The sequence below is a fragment of the Mchenga conophoros genome, linkage group LG15 (genome assembly GCF_057382185.1).
Source record: "Mchenga conophoros isolate Kocher_MC1m ecotype Shallow Benthic linkage group LG15, M_conophoros_male_GT1.1, whole genome shotgun sequence".
Lineage (NCBI taxonomy): Eukaryota > Metazoa > Chordata > Actinopteri > Cichliformes > Cichlidae > Mchenga > Mchenga conophoros.
Window position 1 is genome coordinate 12,492,713 of NC_140540.1, and position 26,887 is coordinate 12,519,599.

At 40.1% G+C, this 26,887-nt stretch overlaps 24 non-coding genes and 4 pseudogenes across 24 annotated transcripts; all 28 read right to left on the reverse strand.

Annotated features, from left to right (window-relative positions):
* Positions 1 to 270: 270 nt before the first annotated feature.
* On the reverse strand, positions 271 to 462 carry LOC146557884 (U2 spliceosomal RNA). Its single transcript, XR_014888780.1, has one exon. It is a non-coding gene; the product is annotated as a U2 spliceosomal RNA (small nuclear RNA).
* Positions 463 to 1,157: 695 nt separating this feature from the next.
* Positions 1,158 to 1,348, reverse strand: LOC146557885 (U2 spliceosomal RNA). Its single transcript, XR_014888817.1, has one exon. It is a non-coding gene; the product is annotated as a U2 spliceosomal RNA (small nuclear RNA).
* A 637-nt stretch (positions 1,349 to 1,985) lies between these two features.
* trnal-uaa (transfer RNA leucine (anticodon UAA)) lies at positions 1,986 to 2,068 on the reverse strand. Its single transcript has one exon. It is a non-coding gene; the product is annotated as a tRNA-Leu (tRNA).
* Positions 2,069 to 2,917: 849 nt separating this feature from the next.
* LOC146557887 (U2 spliceosomal RNA) lies at positions 2,918 to 3,104 on the reverse strand. The gene has a single exon (XR_014888847.1). It is a non-coding gene; the product is annotated as a U2 spliceosomal RNA (small nuclear RNA).
* Positions 3,105 to 3,691: 587 nt separating this feature from the next.
* On the reverse strand, positions 3,692 to 3,882 carry LOC146557888 (U2 spliceosomal RNA). Its single transcript, XR_014888823.1, has one exon. It is a non-coding gene; the product is annotated as a U2 spliceosomal RNA (small nuclear RNA).
* Positions 3,883 to 4,519: 637 nt separating this feature from the next.
* On the reverse strand, positions 4,520 to 4,602 carry trnal-uaa (transfer RNA leucine (anticodon UAA)). Its single transcript has one exon. It is a non-coding gene; the product is annotated as a tRNA-Leu (tRNA).
* Positions 4,603 to 5,451: 849 nt separating this feature from the next.
* LOC146557890 (U2 spliceosomal RNA) lies at positions 5,452 to 5,643 on the reverse strand. Its single transcript, XR_014888786.1, has one exon. It is a non-coding gene; the product is annotated as a U2 spliceosomal RNA (small nuclear RNA).
* Positions 5,644 to 6,340: 697 nt separating this feature from the next.
* LOC146557891 (U2 spliceosomal RNA) lies at positions 6,341 to 6,531 on the reverse strand. The gene has a single exon (XR_014888824.1). It is a non-coding gene; the product is annotated as a U2 spliceosomal RNA (small nuclear RNA).
* A 637-nt stretch (positions 6,532 to 7,168) lies between these two features.
* trnal-uaa (transfer RNA leucine (anticodon UAA)) lies at positions 7,169 to 7,251 on the reverse strand. The gene has a single exon. It is a non-coding gene; the product is annotated as a tRNA-Leu (tRNA).
* Positions 7,252 to 8,100: 849 nt separating this feature from the next.
* LOC146557893 (U2 spliceosomal RNA) lies at positions 8,101 to 8,292 on the reverse strand. The gene has a single exon (XR_014888781.1). It is a non-coding gene; the product is annotated as a U2 spliceosomal RNA (small nuclear RNA).
* Positions 8,293 to 8,990: 698 nt separating this feature from the next.
* On the reverse strand, positions 8,991 to 9,182 carry LOC146557894 (U2 spliceosomal RNA). The gene has a single exon (XR_014888782.1). It is a non-coding gene; the product is annotated as a U2 spliceosomal RNA (small nuclear RNA).
* Positions 9,183 to 9,877: 695 nt separating this feature from the next.
* On the reverse strand, positions 9,878 to 10,055 carry LOC146557895 (U2 spliceosomal RNA; annotated as a pseudogene).
* A 464-nt stretch (positions 10,056 to 10,519) lies between these two features.
* On the reverse strand, positions 10,520 to 11,270 carry LOC146557896 (uncharacterized; annotated as a pseudogene).
* Positions 11,271 to 15,364: 4,094 nt separating this feature from the next.
* LOC146557897 (U2 spliceosomal RNA) lies at positions 15,365 to 15,459 on the reverse strand (annotated as a pseudogene).
* A 3-nt stretch (positions 15,460 to 15,462) lies between these two features.
* LOC146557898 (U2 spliceosomal RNA) lies at positions 15,463 to 15,554 on the reverse strand (annotated as a pseudogene).
* A 637-nt stretch (positions 15,555 to 16,191) lies between these two features.
* trnal-uaa (transfer RNA leucine (anticodon UAA)) lies at positions 16,192 to 16,274 on the reverse strand. The gene has a single exon. It is a non-coding gene; the product is annotated as a tRNA-Leu (tRNA).
* Positions 16,275 to 17,122: 848 nt separating this feature from the next.
* Positions 17,123 to 17,309, reverse strand: LOC146557900 (U2 spliceosomal RNA). Its single transcript, XR_014888850.1, has one exon. It is a non-coding gene; the product is annotated as a U2 spliceosomal RNA (small nuclear RNA).
* A 588-nt stretch (positions 17,310 to 17,897) lies between these two features.
* Positions 17,898 to 18,088, reverse strand: LOC146557901 (U2 spliceosomal RNA). The gene has a single exon (XR_014888825.1). It is a non-coding gene; the product is annotated as a U2 spliceosomal RNA (small nuclear RNA).
* A 637-nt stretch (positions 18,089 to 18,725) lies between these two features.
* trnal-uaa (transfer RNA leucine (anticodon UAA)) lies at positions 18,726 to 18,808 on the reverse strand. The gene has a single exon. It is a non-coding gene; the product is annotated as a tRNA-Leu (tRNA).
* Positions 18,809 to 19,658: 850 nt separating this feature from the next.
* LOC146557903 (U2 spliceosomal RNA) lies at positions 19,659 to 19,849 on the reverse strand. Its single transcript, XR_014888839.1, has one exon. It is a non-coding gene; the product is annotated as a U2 spliceosomal RNA (small nuclear RNA).
* A 637-nt stretch (positions 19,850 to 20,486) lies between these two features.
* trnal-uaa (transfer RNA leucine (anticodon UAA)) lies at positions 20,487 to 20,569 on the reverse strand. Its single transcript has one exon. It is a non-coding gene; the product is annotated as a tRNA-Leu (tRNA).
* An 848-nt stretch (positions 20,570 to 21,417) lies between these two features.
* LOC146557905 (U2 spliceosomal RNA) lies at positions 21,418 to 21,604 on the reverse strand. The gene has a single exon (XR_014888851.1). It is a non-coding gene; the product is annotated as a U2 spliceosomal RNA (small nuclear RNA).
* Positions 21,605 to 22,193: 589 nt separating this feature from the next.
* Positions 22,194 to 22,380, reverse strand: LOC146557906 (U2 spliceosomal RNA). The gene has a single exon (XR_014888852.1). It is a non-coding gene; the product is annotated as a U2 spliceosomal RNA (small nuclear RNA).
* A 587-nt stretch (positions 22,381 to 22,967) lies between these two features.
* LOC146557907 (U2 spliceosomal RNA) lies at positions 22,968 to 23,154 on the reverse strand. The gene has a single exon (XR_014888853.1). It is a non-coding gene; the product is annotated as a U2 spliceosomal RNA (small nuclear RNA).
* Positions 23,155 to 23,743: 589 nt separating this feature from the next.
* LOC146557908 (U2 spliceosomal RNA) lies at positions 23,744 to 23,934 on the reverse strand. The gene has a single exon (XR_014888826.1). It is a non-coding gene; the product is annotated as a U2 spliceosomal RNA (small nuclear RNA).
* Positions 23,935 to 24,571: 637 nt separating this feature from the next.
* Positions 24,572 to 24,654, reverse strand: trnal-uaa (transfer RNA leucine (anticodon UAA)). The gene has a single exon. It is a non-coding gene; the product is annotated as a tRNA-Leu (tRNA).
* Positions 24,655 to 25,502: 848 nt separating this feature from the next.
* Positions 25,503 to 25,688, reverse strand: LOC146557910 (U2 spliceosomal RNA). Its single transcript, XR_014888845.1, has one exon. It is a non-coding gene; the product is annotated as a U2 spliceosomal RNA (small nuclear RNA).
* A 589-nt stretch (positions 25,689 to 26,277) lies between these two features.
* Positions 26,278 to 26,464, reverse strand: LOC146557911 (U2 spliceosomal RNA). The gene has a single exon (XR_014888854.1). It is a non-coding gene; the product is annotated as a U2 spliceosomal RNA (small nuclear RNA).
* Positions 26,465 to 26,887: the final 423 nt, after the last annotated feature.

Sequence of the window (26,887 nt, forward strand, 5' to 3'; positions counted from 1 at the left end):
ACTGCAGTTGAAAACGACATATTTTTTTGATTTCCCATAGAAAGTGTGTGTCCAGCCACGTGTCAGTCCAAGTGGCAGGATTTAGTAATTCTGGTAATAGTTAAATGTAAGTCATTCACAAATATTAAGTCGCAAGATTTCAGTCTGACTAACCTTGGAAGATTACACGAAGACAATGTCCAGATATGCAGACGCACACATATATCTAGCGTATAAGAAAATTCTTTGCACAAACTGTTGAGTCAAATGCCATTTGTTTTTCACAGCTTCAGGGGGTGCACCGTTCCTAGAAATACTGCAATACCAGGTCGATGCGTGGAGTGGACGGAGCAAGCCCCTATTCCATCTCCCTGCTCCAAAAATCAATTTAATATATGGTCCCCGGGTAGGGGACGTATCAGATATTAAACTGATAAGAACAGATTTTTTTTTTTTTTTCTTCACACATATTACATGAGGTATCTACTCTTTACACACTAAGGATCCACACTACCAGGGCTACGGCACACAGCTGTTTTATAAATCATCAAAACCAATACTATCCTAAGATTTATTATATACAAAAATGATCTGTTCCAAAATGTTTTCATGTAATCCTGAAAACAGAAAAACAATCTTCTGCACTATTAACCATCCACAAATGGAAACAACAGACAATACAGGTGATTTTAGCTAAAAAGCCAAGAAAAAATTGTGTGGGGTTTTTTTTTTTCAAACGATGTAATTTACAGCCACAGAGGACAGAAAGCTGCAGTATGTAGAGAAAGAGAAGAGTTAAACCTATAATCAACATGAGTCCTTGTAGATGGCAGCCTCCGGTTTTTAAAGACTTCTATTGGTCTCTAGTGGACAACAGAGGTAACTGCAGGATTGGAGCCAGAATAGTGTAACTGCAGTTGAAAACGACATATTTTTTTGATTTCCCATAGAAAGTGTGTCCAGCCACGTGTCAGTCCAAGTGGCAGGATTTAGTAATTCTGGTAATAGTTAAATGTAAGTCATTCACAAATATTAAGTCGCAAGATTTCAGTCTGACTAACCTTGGAAGATTACACGAAGACAATGTCCAGATATGCAGACGCACACATATATCTAGCGTATAAGAAAATTCTTTGCACAAACTGTTGAGTCAAATGCCATTTGTTTTTCACAGCTTCAGGGGGTGCACCGTTCCTAGAAATACTGCAATACCAGGTCGATGCGTGGAGTGGACGGAGCAAGCCCCTATTCCATCTCCCTGCTCCAAAAATCAATTTAATATATGGTCCCCGGGTAGGGGACGTATCAGATATTAAACTGATAAGAACAGATACTACACTTGATCTTAGCCAAAAGGCCGAGAAGCGATACCCACATATCGCACGACAGAAACGACTCATTCTGCTTACTGCAACTCTAACTCATGGTTACAATGAAGAACACAGTCGCCTTCTAACAAATGGTAGAGGACAGGTCGATGTTTTACTGACGTTTTACCTCCGAAACATCACAATATAACTATGGTCGGCATGTTTCAGTTTTTAAACGGCGCCACATATATGACGACACTTTAGTTTCTGAAACGCCGGTCAGCGCATGCCGGTTAATGAGATTCAAAATCACGTGGTCGCCTGCAGTCCAATCAGCGGTCGTTGAGACGGAGCGTCTTCAATTCATTTTTATAACTTTCTTGGCGTTATAATTGTTTTCATAATATGATAATTACATACTGTTAAATTTTTAATGTTTCTCCTCCCGGTAACTGTATTCCTGTTATGTCTGGGCTTTCCCTAATTGCACAAGCCAACGGTTCTACATATAACATGTACAGTAAGACTGAGAGGGGGCGACCTTGGCACAGACCTCTCATTTGTCTTTCATCCCAGCTTTTTTGGGGGTGACTGGGTGGGGGGATATTGCTCACAGCAAATTCCTAAAAACCTCCTATTGATCATTGTTGCTCCCATAGATACATTTCAGTTTACCAGTCATGAGGCTCCAAATTATACCAGGAGTGGGGTTTGAACCCACGAGAGCATGCGCTCATTGGAGCTTAAGTCCAACGCCTTAACCACTCGGCCATCCTGATGCATATATATTGTGCATGCGTGTTCCTTTAGGAAACAGGAAGATTGCTAGGAGAAAGAAACGTCTTAATCTTGTTTGTTAGGATCATAGCCATAAATGGAGGACTCTTATAAAGTCCATGGATTTTCATTCACACATATTACATGAGGTATCTACTCTTTACACACTAAGGATCCACACTACCAGGGCTACGGCACACAGCTGTTTTATAAATCATCAAAACCAATACTATCCTAAGATTTATTATATACAAAAATGATCTGTTCCAAAATGTTTTCATGTAATCCTGAAAACAGAAAAACAATCTTCTGCACTATTAACCATCCACAAATGGAAACAACAGACAATACAGGTGATTTTAGCTAAAAAGCCAAGAAAAAATTGTGTGGGTTTTTTTTTTTTTCAAACGATGTAATTTACAGCCACAGAGGACAGAAAGCTGCAGTATGTAGAGAAAGAGAAGAGTTAAACCTATAATCAACATGAGTCCTTGTAGATGGCAGCCTCCGGTTTTTAAAGACTTCTATTGGTCTCTAGTGGACAACAGAGGTAACTGCAGGATTGGAGCCAGAATAGTGTAACTGCAGTTGAAAACGACATATTTTTTTGATTTCCCATAGAAAGTGTGTGTCCAGCCACGTGTCAGTCCAAGTGGCAGGATTTAGTAATTCTGGTAATAGTTAAATGTAAGTCATTCACAAATATTAAGTCGCAAGATTTCAGTCTGACTAACCTTGGAAGATTACACGAAGACAATGTCCAGATATGCAGACGCACGCATATATCTAGCGTATAAGAAAATTCTTTGCACAAACTGTTGAGTCAAATGCCATTTGTTTTTCACAGCTTCAGGGGGTGCACCGTTCCTAGAAATACTGCAATACCAGGTCGATGCGTGGAGTGGACGGAGCAAGCCCCTATTCCATCTCCCTGCTCCAAAAATCAATTTAATATATGGTCCCCGGGTAGGGGACGTATCAGACATTAAACTGATAAGAACAGATTTTTTTTTCTTTTTTATTATATACAAAAATGATCTGTTCCAAAATGTTTTCATGTAATCCTGAAAACAGAAAAACAATCTTCTGCACTATTAACCATCCACAAATGGAAACAACAGACAATACAGGTGATTTTAGCTAAAAAGCGAAGAAAAAATTGTGTGGGGTTTTTTTTTCAAACGATGTAATTTACAGCCACAGAGGACAGAAAGCTGCAGTATGTAGAGAAAGAGAAGAGTTAAACCTATAATCAACATGAGTCCTTGTAGATGGCAGCCTCCGGTTTTTAAAGACTTCTATTGGTCTCTAGTGGACAACAGAGGTAACTGCAGGATTGGAGCCAGAATAGTGTAACTGCAGTTGAAAACGACATATTTTTTTGATTTCCCATAGAAAGTGTGTGTCCAGCCACGTGTCAGTCCAAGTGGCAGGATTTAGTAATTCTGGTAATAGTTAAATGTAAGTCATTCACAAATATTAAGTCGCAAGATTTCAGTCTGACTAACCTTGGAAGATTACACGAAGACAATGTCCAGATATGCAGACGCACACATATATCTAGCGTATAAGAAATTTCTTTGCACAAACTGTTGAGTCAAATGACATTTGTTTTTCACAGTTTCAGGGGGTGCACCGTTCCTAGAAATACTGCAATACCAGGTCGATGCGTGGAGTGGACGGAGCAAGCCCCTATTCCATCTCCCTGCTCCAAAAATCAATTTAATATATGGTCCCCGGGTAGGGGACGTATCAGATATTAAACTGATAAGAACAGATACTACACTTGATCTTAGCCAAAAGGCCGAGAAGCGATACCCACATATCGCACGACAGAAACGACTCATTCTGCTTACTGCAACTCTAACTCATGGTTACAATGAAGAACACAGTCGCCTTCTAACAAATGGTAGAGGACAGGTCGATGTTTTACTGACGTTTTACCTCCGAAACATCACAATATAACTATGGTCGGCATGTTTCAGTTTTTAAACGGCGCCACATATATGACGACACTTTAGTTTCTGAAACGCCGGTCAGCGCATGCCGGTTAATGAGATTCAAAATCACGTGGTCGCCTGCAGTCCAATCAGCGGTCGTTGAGACGGAGCGTCTTCAATTCATTTTTATAACTTTCTTGGCGTTATAATTGTTTTCATAATATGATAATTACATACTGTTAAATTTTTAATGTTTCTCCTCCCGGTAACTGTATTCCTGTTATGTCTGGGCTTTCCCTAATTGCACAAGCCAACGGTTCTACATATAACATGTACAGTAAGACTGAGAGGGGGCGACCTTGGCACAGACCTCTCATTTGTCTTTCATCCCAGCTTTTTTGGGGGTGACTGGGTGGGGGGATATTGCTCACAGCAAATTCCTAAAAACCTCCTATTGATCATTGTTGCTCCCATAGATACATTTCAGTTTACCAGTCATGAGGCTCCAAATTACACCAGGAGTGGGGTTTGAACCCACGAGAGCATGCGCTCATTGGAGCTTAAGTCCAACGCCTTAACCACTCGGCCATCCTGATGCATATATATTGTGCATGCGTGTTCCTTTAGGAAACAGGAAGATTGCTAGGAGAAAGAAACGTATTAATCTTGTTTGTTAGGATCATAGCCATAAATGGAGGACTCTTATAAAGTCCATGGATTTTCATTCACACATATTACATGAGGTATCTACTCTTTACACACTAAGGATCCACACTACCAGGGCTACGGCACACAGCTGTTTTATAAATCATCAAAACCAATACTATCCTAAGATTTATTATATACAAAAATGATCTGTTCCAAAATGTTTTCATGTAATCCTGAAAACAGAAAAACAATCTTCTGCACTATTAACCATCCACAAATGGAAACAACAGACAATACAGGTGATTTTAGCTAAAAAGCCAAGAAAAAATTGTGTGGGTTTTTTTTTTTTTCAAACGATGTAATTTACAGCCACAGAGGACAGAAAGCTGCAGTATGTAGAGAAAGAGAAGAGTTAAACCTATAATCAACATGAGTCCTTGTAGATGGCAGCCTCCGGTTTTTAAAGACTTCTATTGGTCTCTAGTGGACAACAGAGGTAACTGCAGGATTGGAGCCAGAATAGTGTAACTGCAGTTGAAAACGACATATTTTTTTGATTTCCCATAGAAAGTGTGTGTCCAGCCACGTGTCAGTCCAAGTGGCAGGATTTAGTAATTCTGGTAATAGTTAAATGTAAGTCATTCACAAATATTAAGTCGCAAGATTTCAGTCTGACTAACCTTGGAAGATTACACGAAGACAATGTCCAGATATGCAGACGCACGCATATATCTAGCGTATAAGAAAATTCTTTGCACAAACTGTTGAGTCAAATGCCATTTGTTTTTCACAGCTTCAGGGGGTGCACCGTTCCTAGAAATACTGCAATACCAGGTCGATGCGTGGAGTGGACGGAGCAAGCCCCTATTCCATCTCCCTGCTCCAAAAATCAATTTAATATATGGTCCCCGGGTAGGGGACGTATCAGATATTAAACTGATAAGAACAGATTTTTTTTTTTTTTTCTTCACTCATATTACATGAGGTATCTACTCTTTACACACTAAGGATCCACACTACCAGGGCTACGGCACACAGCTGTTTTATAAATCATCAAAACCAATACTATCCTAAGATTTATTATATACAAAAATGATCTGTTCCAAAATGTTTTCATGTAATCCTGAAAACAGAAAAACAATCTTCTGCACTATTAACCATCCACAAATGGAAACAACAGACAATACAGGTGATTTTAGCTAAAAAGCCAAGAAAAAATTGTGTGGGGTTTTTTTTTTTCAAACGATGTAATTTACAGCCACAGAGGACAGAAAGCTGCAGTATGTAGAGAAAGAGAAGAGTTAAACCTATAATCAACATGAGTCCTTGTAGATGGCAGCCTCCGGTTTTTAAAGACTTCTATTGGTCTCTAGTGGACAACAGAGGTAACTGCAGGATTGGAGCCAGAATAGTGTAACTGCAGTTGAAAACGACATATTTTTTTGATTTCCCATAGAAAGTGTGTGTCCAGCCACGTGTCAGTCCAAGTGGCAGGATTTAGTAATTCTGGTAATAGTTAAATGTAAGTCATTCACAAATATTAAGTCGCAAGATTTCAGTCTGACTAACCTTGGAAGATTACACGAAGACAATGTCCAGATATGCAGACGCACACATATATCTAGCGTATAAGAAAATTCTTTGCACAAACTGTTGAGTCAAATGCCATTTGTTTTTCACAGCTTCAGGGGGTGCACCGTTCCTAGAAATACTGCAATACCAGGTCGATGCGTGGAGTGGACGGAGCAAGCCCCTATTCCATCTCCCTGCTCCAAAAATCAATTTAATATATGGTCCCCGGGTAGGGGACGTATCAGATATTAAACTGATAAGAACAGATACTACACTTGATCTTAGCCAAAAGGCCGAGAAGCGATACCCACATATCGCACGACAGAAACGACTCATTCTGCTTACTGCAACTCTAACTCATGGTTACAATGAAGAACACAGTCGCCTTCTAACAAATGGTAGAGGACAGGTCGATGTTTTACTGACGTTTTACCTCCGAAACATCACAATATAACTATGGTCGGCATGTTTCAGTTTTTAAACGGCGCCACATATATGACGACACTTTAGTTTCTGAAACGCCGGTCAGCGCATGCCGGTTAATGAGATTCAAAATCACGTGGTCGCCTGCAGTCCAATCAGCGGTCGTTGAGACGGAGCGTCTTCAATTCATTTTTATAACTTTCTTGGCGTTATAATTGTTTTCATAATATGATAATTACATACTGTTAAATTTTTAATGTTTCTCCTCCCGGTAACTGTATTCCTGTTATGTCTGGGCTTTCCCTAATTGCACAAGCCAACGGTTCTACATATAACATGTACAGTAAGACTGAGAGGGGGCGACCTTGGCACAGACCTCTCATTTGTCTTTCATCCCAGCTTTTTTGGGGGTGACTGGGTGGGGGGATATTGCTCACAGCAAATTCCTAAAAACCTCCTATTGATCATTGTTGCTCCCATAGATACATTTCAGTTTACCAGTCATGAGGCTCCAAATTATACCAGGAGTGGGGTTTGAACCCACGAGAGCATGCGCTCATTGGAGCTTAAGTCCAACGCCTTAACCACTCGGCCATCCTGATGCATATATATTGTGCATGCGTGTTCCTTTAGGAAACAGGAAGATTGCTAGGAGAAAGAAACGTCTTAATCTTGTTTGTTAGGATCATAGCCATAAATGGAGGACTCTTATAAAGTCCATGGATTTTCATTCACACATATTACATGAGGTATCTACTCTTTACACACTAAGGATCCACACTACCAGGGCTACGGCACACAGCTGTTTTATAAATCATCAAAACCAATACTATCCTAAGATTTATTATATACAAAAATGATCTGTTCCAAAATGTTTTCATGTAATCCTGAAAACAGAAAAACAATCTTCTGCACTATTAACCATCCACAAATGGAAACAACAGACAATACAGGTGATTTTAGCTAAAAAGCCAAGAAAAAATTGTGTGGGTTTTTTTTTTTTTCAAACGATGTAATTTACAGCCACAGAGGACAGAAAGCTGCAGTATGTAGAGAAAGAGAAGAGTTAAACCTATAATCAACATGAGTCCTTGTAGATGGCAGCCTCCGGTTTTTAAAGACTTCTATTGGTCTCTAGTGGACAACAGAGGTAACTGCAGGATTGGAGCCAGAATAGTGTAACTGCAGTTGAAAACGACATATTTTTTTGATTTCCCATAGAAAGTGTGTGTCCAGCCACGTGTCAGTCCAAGTGGCAGGATTTAGTAATTCTGGTAATAGTTAAATGTAAGTCATTCACAAATATTAAGTCGCAAGATTTCAGTCTGACTAACCTTGGAAGATTACACGAAGACAATGTCCAGATATGCAGACGCACGCATATATCTAGCGTATAAGAAAATTCTTTGCACAAACTGTTGAGTCAAATGCCATTTGTTTTTCACAGCTTCAGGGGGTGCACCGTTCCTAGAAATACTGCAATACCAGGTCGATGCGTGGAGTGGACGGAGCAAGCCCCTATTCCATCTCCCTGCTCCAAAAATCAATTTAATATATGGTCCCCGGGTAGGGGACGTATCAGATATTAAACTGATAAGAACAGATTTTTTTTTTTTTTTCTTCACACATATTACATGAGGTATCTACTCTTTACACACTAAGGATCCACACTACCAGGGCTACGGCACACAGCTGTTTTATAAATCATCAAAACCAATACTATCCTAAGATTTATTATATACAAAAATGATCTGTTCCAAAATGTTTTCATGTAATCCTGAAAACAGAAAAACAATCTTCTGCACTATTAACCATCCACAAATGGAAACAACAGACAATACAGGTGATTTTAGCTAAAAAGCCAAGAAAAAATTGTGTGGGTTTTTTTTTTTTTCAAACGATGTAATTTACAGCCACAGAGGACAGAAAGCTGCAGTATGTAGAGAAAGAGAAGAGTTAAACCTATAATCAACATGAGTCCTTGTAGATGGCAGCCTCCGGTTTTTAAAGACTTCTATTGGTCTCTAGTGGACAACAGAGGTAACTGCAGGATTGGAGCCAGAATAGTGTAACTGCAGTTGAAAACGACATATTTTTTTGATTTCCCATAGAAAGTGTGTGTCCAGCCACGTGTCAGTCCAAGTGGCAGGATTTAGTAATTCTGGTAATAGTTAAATGTAAGTCATTCACAAATATTAAGTCGCAAGATTTCAGTCTGACTAACCTTGGAAGATTACACGAAGACAATGTCCAGATATGCAGACGCACGCATATATCTAGCGTATAAGAAAATTCTTTGCACAAACTGTTGAGTCAAATGCCATTTGTTTTTCACAGCTTCAGGGGGTGCACCGTTCCTAGAAATACTGCAATACCAGGTCGATGCGTGGAGTGGACGGAGCAAGCCCCTATTCCATCTCCCTGCTCCAAAAATCAATTTAATATATGGTCCCCGGGTAGGGGACGTATCAGATATTAAACTGATAAGAACAGATTTTTTTTTTTTTTTCTTCACACATATTACATGAGGTATCTACTCTTTACACACTAAGGATCCACACTACCAGGGCTACGGCACACAGCTGTTTTATAAATCATCAAAACCAATACTATCCTAAGATTTATTATATACAAAAATGATCTGTTCCAAAATGTTTTCATGTAATCCTGAAAACAGAAAAACAATCTTCTGCACTATTAACCATCCACAAATGGAAACAACAGACAATACAGGTGATTTTAGCTAAAAAGCCAAGAAAAAATTGTGTGGGTTTTTTTTTTCAAACGATGTAATTTACAGCCACAGAGGACAGAAAGCTGCAGTATGTAGAGAAAGAGAAGAGTTAAACCTATAATCAACATGAGTCCTTGTAGATGGCAGCCTCCGGTTTTTAAAGACTTCTATTGGTCTCTAGTGGACAACAGAGGTAACTGCAGGATTGGAGCCAGAATAGTGTAACTGCAGTTGAAAACGACATATTTTTTTGATTTCCCATAGAAAGTGTGTGTCCAGCCACGTGTCAGTCCAAGTGGCAGGATTTAGTAATTCTGGTAATAGTTAAATGTAAGTCATTCACAAATATTAAGTCGCAAGATTTCAGTCTGACTAACCTTGGAAGATTACACGAAGACAATGTCCAGATATGCAGACGCACACATATATCTAGCGTATAAGAAATTTCTTTGCACAAACTGTTGAGTCAAATGACATTTGTTTTTCACAGTTTCAGGGGGTGCACCGTTCCTAGAAATACTGCAATACCAGGTCGATGCGTGGAGTGGACGGAGCAAGCCCCTATTCCATCTCCCTGCTCCAAAAATCAATTTAATATATGGTCCCCGGGTAGGGGACGTATCAGATATTAAACTGATAAGAACAGATTTTTTTTTCTTTTGGAAAAATTTTTATTGATACTCAGACATATAACAACATCATCATCATCTCATTTATTTTCATAAGCCCACCCCATTTAAAAGGATTACTTCTTTATTATCTCCCATCCCCTTTTAAAATACAACAGGAAAACAAATATTTAAATGTTTTTTCCTTTTTTTTTTTTTTTTTTTTTTTTTTTTTTTTCCTAGAGAATTTAAATTATTTAAAAAAAACCATCCCATCCCTTCACAAGCTTCCGGTGCTCAGAGGGGACTCTCCCCAACTTGCTCCTTCCACACCGACCTCTCCCGGAGAGCCAGGCTGTTGCTGCTTAGACCTTTCTATGTGCGAACCCGGCTCCTCCATCCGAATGGGCACAGAGGCGATTCTTCTTTGCGGCTGCTCTCTCAACTTAGTATTTCTGGCACAGATTTCTTTTACTGTTGCTGTTGCCATTCGGAGAGCAGCCACGGGGGGGATCTGCGTGTGCTTGCTCACCAACAAGTTTCTGGAGGTCCAAATGGCGTCTTTTATAGCAGCAAGGGCGAGCCACTGCTTTTCAAAGCCTTTTCTTTGCGTTTTCACTCCTTGGCTCACCCCATAGAGGATTAGGTTTGCTGTCAGGACCTCCCTTGCTGGTAAGTACGGGAAATTTAAGGAGCCGGCCATGTCCCACAGGTCTATAGCAGCACTGCACTCCCAGAGTAGGTGCCTCACCGTCTCAGGCGCGCCACAACCCGGTCGGGGACACATTTCTGTTGTCGACATTCCTCTGGAGTGCATGACAGCCCTGACTGGGAGAATCTCATGAGCCACCATCCAGGACACATCCTGGAGCCTGTTAGAAAGGACGGGATGGTTTGTCAGACGCCACACTTCTATGGCCTCTCCAATAGGGAGGCCTCTGACTGGGACCACCTCTCCCCTCTCCTGCACAACTGAAATGAGAGAATGATGTTTTGTTAAAATGTCCAAACTCTGATCTTCCAATTTAAAGGAGGTTAAAAAGGATTTCAGCTCTACATAGGCTTCAGGAACATCAAAGGAGACGGGGACTCTAAGATCTACTGGCAGGATTTTCTTTTGTCTTAGGTAGCTACCTAACCAAAATCTAACCCATGCCTGTGTCAGAGGATTACTACTAGGACTCGTAGCCTGTCTCATATGGCTACTTGTATAGAGGCTTCCCATGAATAAATACAGATCTGGGACTCCTTTGCCACCATCTTCCTTTAATTTCTTCATTATCCCTCTTTTAAGTCTCTCCCATTTGGAGTCCCATAGAAAGTAAAAGATGGCTCGTTCTAGTTTTAACAATACGTCCTTTGGTGGCAAAAAGACTGCGCTGACTAAAAGAAGCAAGGGTAAAATCACTGCCTTAATTACTAAAACCTTCCCTCCAAGAGTCAGCTTTCTCAGTCTCCATAGGCCTAATCGTTGATTCACTTTTCCTATCATTCCCGGCCAATTTGCCTTTCCTCCACCATCCTTATCAAATCTAACCCCTAAAATTTTTTGGTCGGTTTGTGTCACATTTATTCCAAGTCCAGTCAATTCTATAGTCTCCCATGGCCCGTAGAATTGTACCTGAGTCTTGCCCCTGTTGAGTCTAGAGGCCGAAGCCCTTCCGAACCAGTCCGTAACTTCAAAAGTCCTTCTCATCGAGGATATGTCTGTACACAGGATGCTAATATCATCCATGTACAGTACACACTTTGCCACCTGCCCCCCACTCCCAGGTATGTTCATCCCATTTATACTCTTATCTTTCCTCAAAATTTGTGCCAGGGGTTCAATACAAATAACATATAAAAGAGCGGACAGGGGACATCCCTGTCGTAAACCACAGTTCACCTGAACTGCATTCGTCAGGGTCCCATTCATGACAAATCTGCTCTTTATATCTGTGTACAACAACTTTACCCAGGATATAAGCCTTTCTGGGAAACCCATCTTCTGCAAAACTTTAAAAAGGTACCGGTGAGATATTCTATCGAAGGCTTTTTCAAAGTCTAAATTCAAGACAATCAGTCGCTTGTTTCTCTTTCGAGCAAAACAAATTGTGTCTCTAATCAACACCAGACTATCTGTGATCTTCCTGCCCTTTACAGTACATGCTTGGTCTTGGTGGATTATCTGGTCCAAAACCGGTCTTGTCCTTTCTGCTAGAAGCTTGCTGAATAATTTACAGTCACAGTTTAAAAGCGTAATCGGTCTCCAATTTTCCAAGAGAGTTTTATCCTTCCCTTTATGAACGAGTGTGACTAAACCCATTCTAAAACTTTCAGGCAGCTTATCTAATTCACTAAAATCTGTAAAAATTGAAAGTAAATCAGTAGCTAAAATATCCCAAAATGTCAGATAAAACTCAATCGGCAGGCCATCTAAACCAGGGGATTTTCCAGTTTTAAAACTCTTAAGACACTGACCTAACTCGGCTGTAGTAAAAGGTTGACTTAACATATCACTAGACTCAACAATCTTATCAATATATTCCAGGGTTTGCTCAATGACTCTTTCCTCCACATTTTTCTCCCCATACAGGTTTTCATAATATTCTTCAATCACTTTTATTATACCTTCAGTACTCACTACTTTTTCTCCCGCTCTGTTTCTTAGCTGAGAGACAGAGCCAGGTTTGTTCATGATTTTTTTGAAAAAGTATCTCGTACATTTTTCTCCCTCCTCTCTCGCTCTCTCTCTACTCCTTAGTATGACTCCCATACTTTTATCATTTGCTATTTTCTGCATTTCTTTTTTAACCTCTCTAATTTCTTCGTAGAAGTGTAAACCCCACCTATTTAAGAGATGGTACCTCTGTAACCTTTTCTGTAGTCCTCTCATACACCTGTCTTTTGCGGCCTTCTTTCTCTTTCCTGCTTGTTTAAAAAAGGACCGAGTCCTACACTTCACCATTTCCCACCATGAGACACGTGTTGCATAGAAATCCTGGAGAGTCTGCCATTCAGTATACCTCTCCTTATACTGTCTGAGCAGATCCTGATCCTCCAGTAGGGAGCAGTTTAACCTCCACACTCCCCTCCCCATTGTTATATCTAGTTCAAGGGAAATTTTAACAGTTAACATCAGATGGTCAGAAAAAAAGACGGGAATCAAAGTGGCCTCTACTGGTGAAAAGTCTCTAACAAAGATATAATCAATTCTAGAGGCCCTGTCACCGTTTCCACTATACCAAGTAAAACCCTCCTCCATTGGATGAACCGTTGGAAAACAATCTATCAATTTAAAGTCTCTGACTAAACCTTGTAGTAAAAGTGACGTCTTATCAATCTTCACATCTTGTGTGGCTCTTTTTCTATCTTTCCTGTTTAAAATACAGTTAAAATCCCCTCCAAACACTAAAGGCGCTTTTCCCAACAAGTGGGGTTGCAAAGCCTCTAAAAGATCATATCTTTCGTGTTTGTCATTTGGGCCATAAATGTTCAAGAGCTTAAATTCCTTTTCCATATAAATAAGGTTAACAACAAGTGCTCTTCCATCACTTACTACAGTACTTCCCTTCACCGACACCAGAGGGTTTTTCACCAATATGGCTACTCCATCATTTTTATTTTCATTTGATCCACTCCAGATGGACATTTGTGGCCACATATCCTGCCACTGACCATATGCTTTTAGGAAAGGTATAGCACATTCCTGTATTAAAATAACATCTGATGTTACACTATTCAAGAAGGATAGAACACTTTGGGCTCTTACTTTAGACCTAACACTCCTGACATTTATGGATGAGAAGGTCAGAGCCATGAAGATTAATACAGAACACAAGCTAGTCATTATGAAACTAAGGAAAGATTGTTCTCTTCAAAGGCTCAACCCAAACTTTGGGGGCATACCATCAATTTATTTCTTGTGAGTGTAACTCTTCCTTCACCTCTCCGGGTTCCGAAGGGGGGACCGCCACTCTATTCCCTTTTCGTACTCTAGGTGACGGCCTTTGTCGCAGAGCTGCATTTACCATCCGCTCCTTTGGCGTTGACTGCAGAACTATGTTAAGGAAGGAAACCTCATTTGGTGAGTCAGAGGGGAAGACCCTGGAGTCCTCCCCTGAGGAACTCCCTGAAGGTGTTTCATGCCTCCCTCTCTTTCCTGAAACAATTGTCCCAGAAGACAGTTCTGTTGCAGTCCTCTTTGCCACCTGTGAATCAGGAAGGCCAGGGGGGACAGGGGGGGCAGGGGGGGGCTGCCCTTGAGCATTTTCACTTTCACCACTTACTCCTTTCTGAACTCCACTCTCCTCCTGCCCTCTCTCCCCCTCCTCTGAGGGTTCTGGTTGGGCAGGTCTTCCATGCTCCTCCCCTTTTCCCTCCTCCTCCTGTTCCTCCCCTCCGTCTTCAGGTGCTGGGAACTGATTTAAAATATCTGTCCCAGCTGCATCAATCAAGACATCCTCGTTTACCATTGCAATCAGGTTTCCCTCATTAATCTGGTTTCCTTTTTTAAGTTTATTTGCAAAGGACCGCGGACAGTCCCTAAAGAGGTGACCTTCCCCTCCACACAAGTTACACTTACGGTCATTTTTACAATCAGCATACGTATGCCCTTTCTCTTTACATTTCCCACAGATGATTTCCTCACATGCCTCTATCAAATGCCCATGCTCCCCACCCCTCCGGCAGAGCTTTGGTTGGCCCTGGTAATGGATATAGCCTCTATTATCTCCCAAAACTATCATGGACGGGAGATGTTTTAAACCCCGGAACCCTTGGGGATCTTCCCATTGCTGTATTGGTACTTTCCATACACAATTCCATATTCCATCCACATCTCTCACCTTCCTCGGCTGACCCTTCACCGTACAATATCTCCCCAACCACACACAAATGTCTTGGGCATTCACCGTTTCATTAAACATTTTAACTATTACTGTTTTCATAGTATTGTCTGTCAGTTTCTCCACATTGAAAATTTCAAATTGTGGTCTCAAATTTTCGAATCTTCTCCAAAACTCTTCCAACAATTCGCTTGAGCTGAAACTTACATCAAAACCCCTGTTAAAAGGGAGGGTCAAAATGCAATTCAAGTCATTTGGTGAAAATCCCAACACCTGTTGAATCAATTTCCTGGAGAAATCCAGCCTGGACATCTTTGGCACTTCTCCAACATTCTCAATTAAACTGAAGCGCACACAGTGGTGCCTCCGCATACTGGCATACCCAGCCATTGCGGAGGCACCAAAGGTTTAGAAAAAACACCTGCTACAAACACACAACAGAAGATTAAAAAGGAAACGTTTTCTATACAAACAAGTAAAAAAAAAATACGTACCTTTGCGCTGCAATAAATAACCAAGGTTTCACCGCCCAGACACCCAAAGGGGAGGGTCGCAGTCCTAGCCTAAGACCAAGAATCAAGTGCGAAATGATAAGAACAGCTACTACACTTGATCTTAGCCAAAAGGCCGAGAAGCGATAAGAACAGATACTACACTTGATCTTAGCCAAAAGGCCGAGAAGCTGATAAGAACAGATACTACACTTGATCTTAGCCAAAAGGCCGAGAAGCGATACCCACATATCGCACGACAGAAACGACTCATTCTGCTTACTGCAACTCTAACTCATGGTTACAATGAAGAACACAGTCGCCTTCTAACAAATGGTAGAGGACAGGTCGATGTTTTACTGACGTTTTACCTCCGAAACATCACAATATAACTATGGTCGGCATGTTTCAGTTTTTAAACGGCGCCACATATATGACGACACTTTAGTTTCTGAAACGCCGGTCAGCGCATGCCGGTTAATGAGATTCAAAATCACGTGGTCGCCTGCAGTCCAATCAGCGGTCGTTGAGACGGAGCGTCTTCAATTCATTTTTATAACTTTCTTGGCGTTATAATTGTTTTCATAATATGATAATTACATACTGTTAAATTTTTAATGTTTCTCCTCCCGGTAACTGTATTCCTGTTATGTCTGGGCTTTCCCTAATTGCACAAGCCAACGGTTCTACATATAACATGTACAGTAAGACTGAGAGGGGGCGACCTTGGCACAGACCTCTCATTTGTCTTTCATCCCAGCTTTTTTGGGGGTGACTGGGTGGGGGGATATTGCTCACAGCAAATTCCTAAAAACCTCCTATTGATCATTGTTGCTCCCATAGATACATTTCAGTTTACCAGTCATGAGGCTCCAAATTATACCAGGAGTGGGGTTTGAACCCACGAGAGCATGCGCTCATTGGAGCTTAAGTCCAACGCCTTAACCACTCGGCCATCCTGATGCATATATATTGTGCATGCGTGTTCCTTTAGGAAACAGGAAGATTGCTAGGAGAAAGAAACGTATTAATCTTGTTTGTTAGGATCATAGCCATAAATGGAGGACTCTTATAAAGTCCATGGATTTTCATTCACACATATTACATGAGGTATCTACTCTTTACACACTAAGGATCCACACTACCAGGGCTACGGCACACAGCTGTTTTATAAATCATCAAAACCAATACTATCCTAAGATTTATTATATACAAAAATGATCTGTTCCAAAATGTTTTCATGTAATCCTGAAAACAGAAAAACAATCTTCTGCACTATTAACCATCCACAAATGGAAACAACAGACAATACAGGTGATTTTAGCTAAAAAGCCAAGAAAAAATTGTGTGGTTTTTTTTTTTTTCAAACGATGTAATTTACAGCCACAGAGGACAGAAAGCTGCAGTATGTAGAGAAAGAGAAGAGTTAAACCTATAATCAACATGAGTCCTTGTAGATGGCAGCCTCCGGTTTTTAAAGACTTCTATTGGTCTCTAGTGGACAACAGAGGTAACTGCAGGATTGGAGCCAGAATAGTGTAACTGCAGTTGAAAACGACATATTTTTTTGATTTCCCATAGAAAGTGTGTGTCCAGCCACGTGTCAGTCCAAGTGGCAGGATTTAGTAATTCTGGTAATAGTTAAATGTAAGTCATTCACAAATATTAAGTCGCAAGATTTCAGTCTGACTAACCTTGGAAGATTACACGAAGACAATGTCCAGATATGCAGACGCACGCATATATCTAGCGTATAAGAAATTTCTTTGCACAAACTGTTGAGTCAAATGACATTTGTTTTTCACAGTTTCAGGGGGTGCACCGTTCCTAGAAATACTGCAATACCAGGTCGATGCGTGGAGTGGACGGAGCAAGCCCCTATTCCATCTCCCTGCTCCAAAAATCAATTTAATATATGGTCCCCGGGTAGGGGACGTATCAGACATTAAACTGATAAGAACAGATTTTTTTTTCTTTTTTATTATATACAAAAATGATCTGTTCCAAAATGTTTTCATGTAATCCTGAAAACAGAAAAACAATCTTCTGCACTATTAACCATCCACAAATGGAAACAACAGACAATACAGGTGATTTTAGCTAAAAAGCCAAGAAAAAATTGTGTGGGTTTTTTTTTTTCAAACGATGTAATTTACAGCCACAGAGGACAGAAAGCTGCAGTATGTAGAGAAAGAGAAGAGTTAAACCTATAATCAACATGAGTCCTTGTAGATGGCAGCCTCCGGTTTTTAAAGACTTCTATTGGTCTCTAGTGGACAACAGAGGTAACTGCAGGATTGGAGCCAGAATAGTGTAACTGCAGTTGAAAACGACATATTTTTTTGATTTCCCATAGAAAGTGTGTGTCCAGCCACGTGTCAGTCCAAGTGGCAGGATTTAGTAATTCTGGTAATAGTTAAATGTAAGTCATTCACAAATATTAAGTCGCAACATTTCAGTCTGACTAACCTTGGAAGATTACACGAAGACAATGTCCAGATATGCAGACGCACACATATATCTAGCGTATAAGAAATTTCTTTGCACAAACTGTTGAGTCAAATGACATTTGTTTTTCACAGTTTCAGGGGGTGCACCGTTCCTAGAAATACTGCAATACCAGGTCGATGCGTGGAGTGGACGGAGCAAGCCCCTATTCCATCTCCCTGCTCCAAAAATCAATTTAATATATGGTCCCCGGGTAGGGGACGTATCAGATATTAAACTGATAAGAACAGATACTACACTTGATCTTAGCCAAAAGGCCGAGAAGCGATACCCACATATCGCACGACAGAAACGACTCATTCTGCTTACTGCAACTCTAACTCATGGTTACAATGAAGAACACAGTCGCCTTCTAACAAATGGTAGAGGACAGGTCGATGTTTTACTGACGTTTTACCTCCGAAACATCACAATATAACTATGGTCGGCATGTTTCAGTTTTTAAACGGCGCCACATATATGACGACACTTTAGTTTCTGAAACGCCGGTCAGCGCATGCCGGTTAATGAGATTCAAAATCACGTGGTCGCCTGCAGTCCAATCAGCGGTCGTTGAGACGGAGCGTCTTCAATTCATTTTTATAACTTTCTTGGCGTTATAATTGTTTTCATAATATGATAATTACATACTGTTAAATTTTTAATGTTTCTCCTCCCGGTAACTGTATTCCTGTTATGTCTGGGCTTTCCCTAATTGCACAAGCCAACGGTTCTACATATAACATGTACAGTAAGACTGAGAGGGGGCGACCTTGGCACAGACCTCTCATTTGTCTTTCATCCCAGCTTTTTTGGGGGTGACTGGGTGGGGGGATATTGCTCACAGCAAATTCCTAAAAACCTCCTATTGATCATTGTTGCTCCCATAGATACATTTCAGTTTACCAGTCATGAGGCTCCAAATTATACCAGGAGTGGGGTTTGAACCCACGAGAGCATGCGCTCATTGGAGCTTAAGTCCAACGCCTTAACCACTCGGCCATCCTGATGCATATATATTGTGCATGCGTGTTCCTTTAGGAAACAGGAAGATTGCTAGGAGAAAGAAACGTATTAATCTTGTTTGTTAGGATCATAGCCATAAATGGAGGACTCTTATAAAGTCCATGGATTTTCATTCACACATATTACATGAGGTATCTACTCTTTACACACTAAGGATCCACACTACCAGGGCTACGGCACACAGCTGTTTTATAAATCATCAAAACCAATACTATCCTAAGATTTATTATATACAAAAATGATCTGTTCCAAAATGTTTTCATGTAATCCTGAAAACAGAAAAACAATCTTCTGCACTATTAACCATCCACAAATGGAAACAACAGACAATACAGGTGATTTTAGCTAAAAAGCCAAGAAAAAATTGTGTGGGTTTTTTTTTTTTTTCAAACGATGTAATTTACAGCCACAGAGGACAGAAAGCTGCAGTATGTAGAGAAAGAGAAGAGTTAAACCTATAATCAACATGAGTCCTTGTAGATGGCAGCCTCCGGTTTTTAAAGTCTTCTATTGGTCTCTAGTGGACAACAGAGGTAACTGCAGGATTGGAGCCAGAATAGTGTAACTGCAGTTGAAAACGACATATTTTTTTGATTTCCCATAGAAAGTGTGTGTCCAGCCACGTGTCAGTCCAAGTGGCAGGATTTAGTAATTCTGGTAATAGTTAAATGTAAGTCATTCACAAATATTAAGTCGCAAGATTTCAGTCTGACTAACCTTGGAAGATTACACGAAGACAATGTCCAGATATGCAGACGCACGCATATATCTAGCGTATAAGAAAATTCTTTGCACAAACTGTTGAGTCAAATGCCATTTGTTTTTCACAGCTTCAGGGGGTGCACCGTTCCTAGAAATACTTCAATACCAGGTCGATGCGTGGAGTGGACGGAGCAAGCCCCTATTCCATCTCCCTGCTCCAAAAATCAATTTAATATATGGTCCCCGGGTAGGGGACGTATCAGATATTAAACTGATAAGAACAGATACTACACTTGATCTTAGCCAAAAGGCCGAGAAGCGATACCCACATATCGCACGACAGAAACGACTCATTCTGCTTACTGCAACTCTAACTCATGGTTACAATGAAGAACACAGTCGCCTTCTAACAAATGGTAGAGGACAGGTCGATGTTTTACTGACGTTTTACCTCCGAAACATCACAATATAACTATGGTCGGCATGTTTCAGTTTTTAAACGGCGCCACATATATGACGACACTTTAGTTTCTGAAACGCCGGTCAGCGCATGCCGGTTAATGAGATTCAAAATCACGTGGTCGCCTGCAGTCCAATCAGCGGTCGTTGAGACGGAGCGTCTTCAATTCATTTTTATAACTTTCTTGGCGTTATAATTGTTTTCATAATATGATAATTACATACTGTTAAATTTTTAATGTTTCTCCTCCCGGTAACTGTATTCCTGTTATGTCTGGGCTTTCCCTAATTGCACAAGCCAACGGTTCTACATATAACATGTACAGTAAGACTGAGAGGGGGCGACCTTGGCACAGACCTCTCATTTGTCTTTCATCCCAGCTTTTTTGGGGGTGACTGGGTGGGGGGATATTGCTCACAGCAAATTCCTAAAAACCTCCTATTGATCATTGTTGCTCCCATAGATACATTTCAGTTTACCAGTCATGAGGCTCCAAATTATACCAGGAGTGGGGTTTGAACCCACGAGAGGATGCGCTCATTGGAGCTTAAGTCCAACGCCTTAACCACTCGGCCATCCTGATGCATATATATTGTGCATGCGTGTTCCTTTAGGAAACAGGAAGATTGCTAGGAGAAAGAAACGTATTAATCTTGTTTGTTAGGATCATAGCCATAAATGGAGGACTCTTATAAAGTCCATGGATTTTCATTCACACATATTACATGAGGTATCTACTCTTTACACACTAAGGATCCACACTACCAGGGCTACGGCACACAGCTGTTTTATAAATCATCAAAACCAATACTATCCTAAGATTTATTATATACAAAAATGATCTGTTCCAAAATGTTTTCATGTAATCCTGAAAACAGAAAAACAATCTTCTGCACTATTAACCATCCACAAATGGAAACAACAGACAATACAGGTGATTTTAGCTAAAAAGCCAAGAAAAAATTGTGTGGGTTTTTTTTTTTTCAAACGATGTAATTTACAGCCACAGAGGACAGAAAGCTGCAGTATGTAGAGAAAGAGAAGAGTTAAACCTATAATCAACATGAGTCCTTGTAGATGGCAGCCTCCGGTTTTTAAAGACTTCTATTGGTCTCTAGTGGACAACAGAGGTAACTGCAGGATTGGAGCCAGAATAGTGTAACTGCAGTTGAAAACGACATATTTTTTTGATTTCCCATAGAAAGTGTGTGTCCAGCCACGTGTCAGTCCAAGTGGCAGGATTTAGTAATTCTGGTAATAGTTAAATGTAAGTCATTCACAAATATTAAGTCGCAAGATTTCAGTCTGACTAACCTTGGAAGATTACACGAAGACAATGTCCAGATATGCAGACGCACGCATATATCTAGCGTATAAGAAATTTCTTTGCACAAACTGTTGAGTCAAATGACATTTGTTTTTCACAGTTTCAGGGGGTGCACCGTTCCTAGAAATACTGCAATACCAGGTCGATGCGTGGAGTGGACGGAGCAAGCCCCTATTCCATCTCCCTGCTCCAAAAATCAATTTAATATATGGTCCCCGGGTAGGGGACGTATCAGACATTAAACTGATAAGAACAGATTTTTTTTTCTTTTTTATTATATACAAAAATGATCTGTTCCAAAATGTTTTCATGTAATCCTGAAAACAGAAAAACAATCTTCTGCACTATTAACCATCCACAAATGGAAACAACAGACAATACAGGTGATTTTAGCTAAAAAGCCAAGAAAAAATTGTGTGGGGTTTTTTTTTTTCAAACGATGTAATTTACAGCCACAGAGGACAGAAAGCTGCAGTATGTAGAGAAAGAGAAGAGTTAAACCTATAATCAACATGAGTCCTTGTAGATGGCAGCCTCCGGTTTTTAAAGACTTCTATTGGTCTCTAGTGGACAACAGAGGTAACTGCAGGATTGGAGCCAGAATAGTGTAACTGCAGTTGAAAACGACATATTTTTTTGATTTCCCATAGAAAGTGTGTGTCCAGCCACGTGTCAGTCCAAGTGGCAGGATTTAGTAATTCTGGTAATAGTTAAATGTAAGTCATTCACAAATATTAAGTCGCAAGATTTCAGTCTGACTAACCTTGGAAGATTACACGAAGACAATGTCCAGATATGCAGACGCACACATATATCTAGCGTATAAGAAAATTCTTTGCACAAACTGTTGAGTCAAATGCCATTTGTTTTTCACAGCTTCAGGGGGTGCACCGTTCCTAGAAATACTGCAATACCAGGTCGATGCGTGGAGTGGACGGAGCAAGCCCCTATTCCATCTCCCTGCTCCAAAAATCAATTTAATATATGGTCCCCGGGTAGGGGACGTATCAGACATTAAACTGATAAGAACAGATTTTTTTTTCTTTTTTATTATATACAAAAATGATCTGTTCCAAAATGTTTTCATGTAATCCTGAAAACAGAAAAACAATCTTCTGCACTATTAACCATCCACAAATGGAAACAACAGACAATACAGGTGATTTTAGCTAAAAAGCCAAGAAAAAATTGTGTGGGTTTTTTTTTTCAAACGATGTAATTTACAGCCACAGAGGACAGAAAGCTGCAGTATGTAGAGAAAGAGAAGAGTTAAACCTATAATCAACATGAGTCCTTGTAGATGGCAGCCTCCGGTTTTTAAAGACTTCTATTGGTCTCTAGTGGACAACAGAGGTAACTGCAGGATTGGAGCCAGAATAGTGTAACTGCAGTTGAAAACGACATATTTTTTTGATTTCCCATAGAAAGTGTGTGTCCAGCCACGTGTCAGTCCAAGTGGCAGGATTTAGTAATTCTGGTAATAGTTAAATGTAAGTCATTCACAAATATTAAGTCGCAAGATTTCAGTCTGACTAACCTTGGAAGATTACACGAAGACAATGTCCAGATATGCAGACGCACGCATATATCTAGCGTATAAGAAAATTCTTTGCACAAACTGTTGAGTCAAATGACATTTGTTTTTCACAGTTTCAGGGGGTGCACCGTTCCTAGAAATACTGCAATACCAGGTCGATGCGTGGAGTGGACGGAGCAAGCCCCTATTCCATCTCCCTGCTCCAAAAATCAATTTAATATATGGTCCCCGGGTAGGGGACGTATCAGACATTAAACTGATAAGAACAGATTTTTTTTTCTTTTTTATTATATACAAAAATGATCTGTTCCAAAATGTTTTCATGTAATCCTGAAAACAGAAAAACAATCTTCTGCACTATTAACCATCCACAAATGGAAACAACAGACAATACAGGTGATTTTAGCTAAAAAGCCAAGAAAAAATTGTGTGGGGTTTTTTTTTTTCAAACGATGTAATTTACAGCCACAGAGGACAGAAAGCTGCAGTATGTAGAGAAAGAGAAGAGTTAAACCTATAATCAACATGAGTCCTTGTAGATGGCAGCCTCCGGTTTTTAAAGACTTCTATTGGTCTCTAGTGGACAACAGAGGTAACTGCAGGATTGGAGCCAGAATAGTGTAACTGCAGTTGAAAACGACATATTTTTTTGATTTCCCATAGAAAGTGTGTGTCCAGCCACGTGTCAGTCCAAGTGGCAGGATTTAGTAATTCTGGTAATAGTTAAATGTAAGTCATTCACAAATATTAAGTCGCAAGATTTCAGTCTGACTAACCTTGGAAGATTACACGAAGACAATGTCCAGATATGCAGACGCACACATATATCTAGCGTATAAGAAAATTCTTTGCACAAACTGTTGAGTCAAATGCCATTTGTTTTTCACAGCTTCAGGGGGTGCACCGTTCCTAGAAATACTGCAATACCAGGTCGATGCGTGGAGTGGACGGAGCAAGCCCCTATTCCATCTCCCTGCTCCAAAAATCAATTTAATATATGGTCCCCGGGTAGGGGACGTATCAGATATTAAACTGATAAGAACAGATACTACACTTGATCTTAGCCAAAAGGCCGAGAAGCGATACCCACATATCGCACGACAGAAACGACTCATTCTGCTTACTGCAACTCTAACTCATGGTTACAATGAAGAACACAGTCGCCTTCTAACAAATGGTAGAGGACAGGTCGATGTTTTACTGACGTTTTACCTCCGAAACATCACAATATAACTATGGTCGGCATGTTTCAGTTTTTAAACGGCGCCACATATATGACGACACTTTAGTTTCTGAAACGCCGGTCAGCGCATGCCGGTTAATGAGATTCAAAATCACGTGGTCGCCTGCAGTCCAATCAGCGGTCGTTGAGACGGAGCGTCTTCAATTCATTTTTATAACTTTCTTGGCGTTATAATTGTTTTCATAATATGATAATTACATACTGTTAAATTTTTAATGTTTCTCCTCCCGGTAACTGTATTCCTGTTATGTCTGGGCTTTCCCTAATTGCACAAGCCAACGGTTCTACATATAACATGTACAGTAAGACTGAGAGGGGGCGACCTTGGCACAGACCTCTCATTTGTCTTTCATCCCAGCTTTTTTGGGGGTGACTGGGTGGGGGGATATTGCTCACAGCAAATTCCTAAAAACCTCCTATTGATCATTGTTGCTCCCATAGATACATTTCAGTTTACCAGTCATGAGGCTCCAAATTATACCAGGAGTGGGGTTTGAACCCACGAGAGGATGCGCTCATTGGAGCTTAAGTCCAACGCCTTAACCACTCGGCCATCCTGATGCATATATATTGTGCATGCGTGTTCCTTTAGGAAACAGGAAGATTGCTAGGAGAAAGAAACGTATTAATCTTGTTTGTTAGGATCATAGCCATAAATGGAGGACTCTTATAAAGTCCATGGATTTTCATTCACACATATTACATGAGGTATCTACTCTTTACACACTAAGGATCCACACTACCAGGGCTACGGCACACAGCTGTTTTATAAATCATCAAAACCAATACTATCCTAAGATTTATTATATACAAAAATGATCTGTTCCAAAATGTTTTCATGTAATCCTGAAAACAGAAAAACAATCTTCTGCACTATTAACCATCCACAAATGGAAACAACAGACAATACAGGTGATTTTAGCTAAAAAGCCAAGAAAAAATTGTGTGGGTTTTTTTTTTTTCAAACGATGTAATTTACAGCCACAGAGGACAGAAAGCTGCAGTATGTAGAGAAAGAGAAGAGTTAAACCTATAATCAACATGAGTCCTTGTAGATGGCAGCCTCCGGTTTTTAAAGACTTCTATTGGTCTCTAGTGGACAACAGAGGTAACTGCAGGATTGGAGCCAGAATAGTGTAACTGCAGTTGAAAACGACATATTTTTTTGATTTCCCATAGAAAGTGTGTGTCCAGCCACGTGTCAGTCCAAGTGGCAGGATTTAGTAATTCTGGTAATAGTTAAATGTAAGTCATTCACAAATATTAAGTCGCAAGATTTCAGTCTGACTAACCTTGGAAGATTACACGAAGACAATGTCCAGATATGCAGACGCACGCATATATCTAGCGTATAAGAAATTTCTTTGCACAAACTGTTGAGTCAAATGACATTTGTTTTTCACAGTTTCAGGGGGTGCACCGTTCCTAGAAATACTGCAATACCAGGTCGATGCGTGGAGTGGACGGAGCAAGCCCCTATTCCATCTCCCTGCTCCAAAAATCAATTTAATATATGGTCCCCGGGTAGGGGACGTATCAGACATTAAACTGATAAGAACAGATTTTTTTTCTTTTTTATTATATACAAAAATGATCTGTTCCAAAATGTTTTCATGTAATCCTGAAAACAGAAAAACAATCTTCTGCACTATTAACCATCCACAAATGGAAACAACAGACAATACAGGTGATTTTAGCTAAAAAGCCAAGAAAAAATTGTGTGGGGTTTTTTTTTTTCAAACGATGTAATTTACAGCCACAGAGGACAGAAAGCTGCAGTATGTAGAGAAAGAGAAGAGTTAAACCTATAATCAACATGAGTCCTTGTAGATGGCAGCCTCCGGTTTTTAAAGACTTCTATTGGTCTCTAGTGGACAACAGAGGTAACTGCAGGATTGGAGCCAGAATAGTGTAACTGCAGTTGAAAACGACATATTTTTTTGATTTCCCATAGAAAGTGTGTGTCCAGCCACGTGTCAGTCCAAGTGGCAGGATTTAGTAATTCTGGTAATAGTTAAATGTAAGTCATTCACAAATATTAAGTCGCAAGATTTCAGTCTGACTAACCTTGGAAGATTACACGAAGACAATGTCCAGATATGCAGACGCACACATATATCTAGCGTATAAGAAAATTCTTTGCACAAACTGTTGAGTCAAATGCCATTTGTTTTTCACAGCTTCAGGGGGTGCACCGTTCCTAGAAATACTGCAATACCAGGTCGATGCGTGGAGTGGACGGAGCAAGCCCCTATTCCATCTCCCTGCTCCAAAAATCAATTTAATATATGGTCCCCGGGTAGGGGACGTATCAGACATTAAACTGATAAGAACAGATTTTTTTTTCTTTTTTATTATATACAAAAATGATCTGTTCCAAAATGTTTTCATGTAATCCTGAAAACAGAAAAACAATCTTCTGCACTATTAACCATCCACAAATGGAAACAACAGACAATACAGGTGATTTTAGCTAAAAAGCCAAGAAAAAATTGTGTGGGTTTTTTTTTTCAAACGATGTAATTTACAGCCACAGAGGACAGAAAGCTGCAGTATGTAGAGAAAGAGAAGAGTTAAACCTATAATCAACATGAGTCCTTGTAGATGGCAGCCTCCGGTTTTTAAAGACTTCTATTGGTCTCTAGTGGACAACAGAGGTAACTGCAGGATTGGAGCCAGAATAGTGTAACTGCAGTTGAAAACGACATATTTTTTTGATTTCCCATAGAAAGTGTGTGTCCAGCCACGTGTCAGTCCAAGTGGCAGGATTTAGTAATTCTGGTAATAGTTAAAT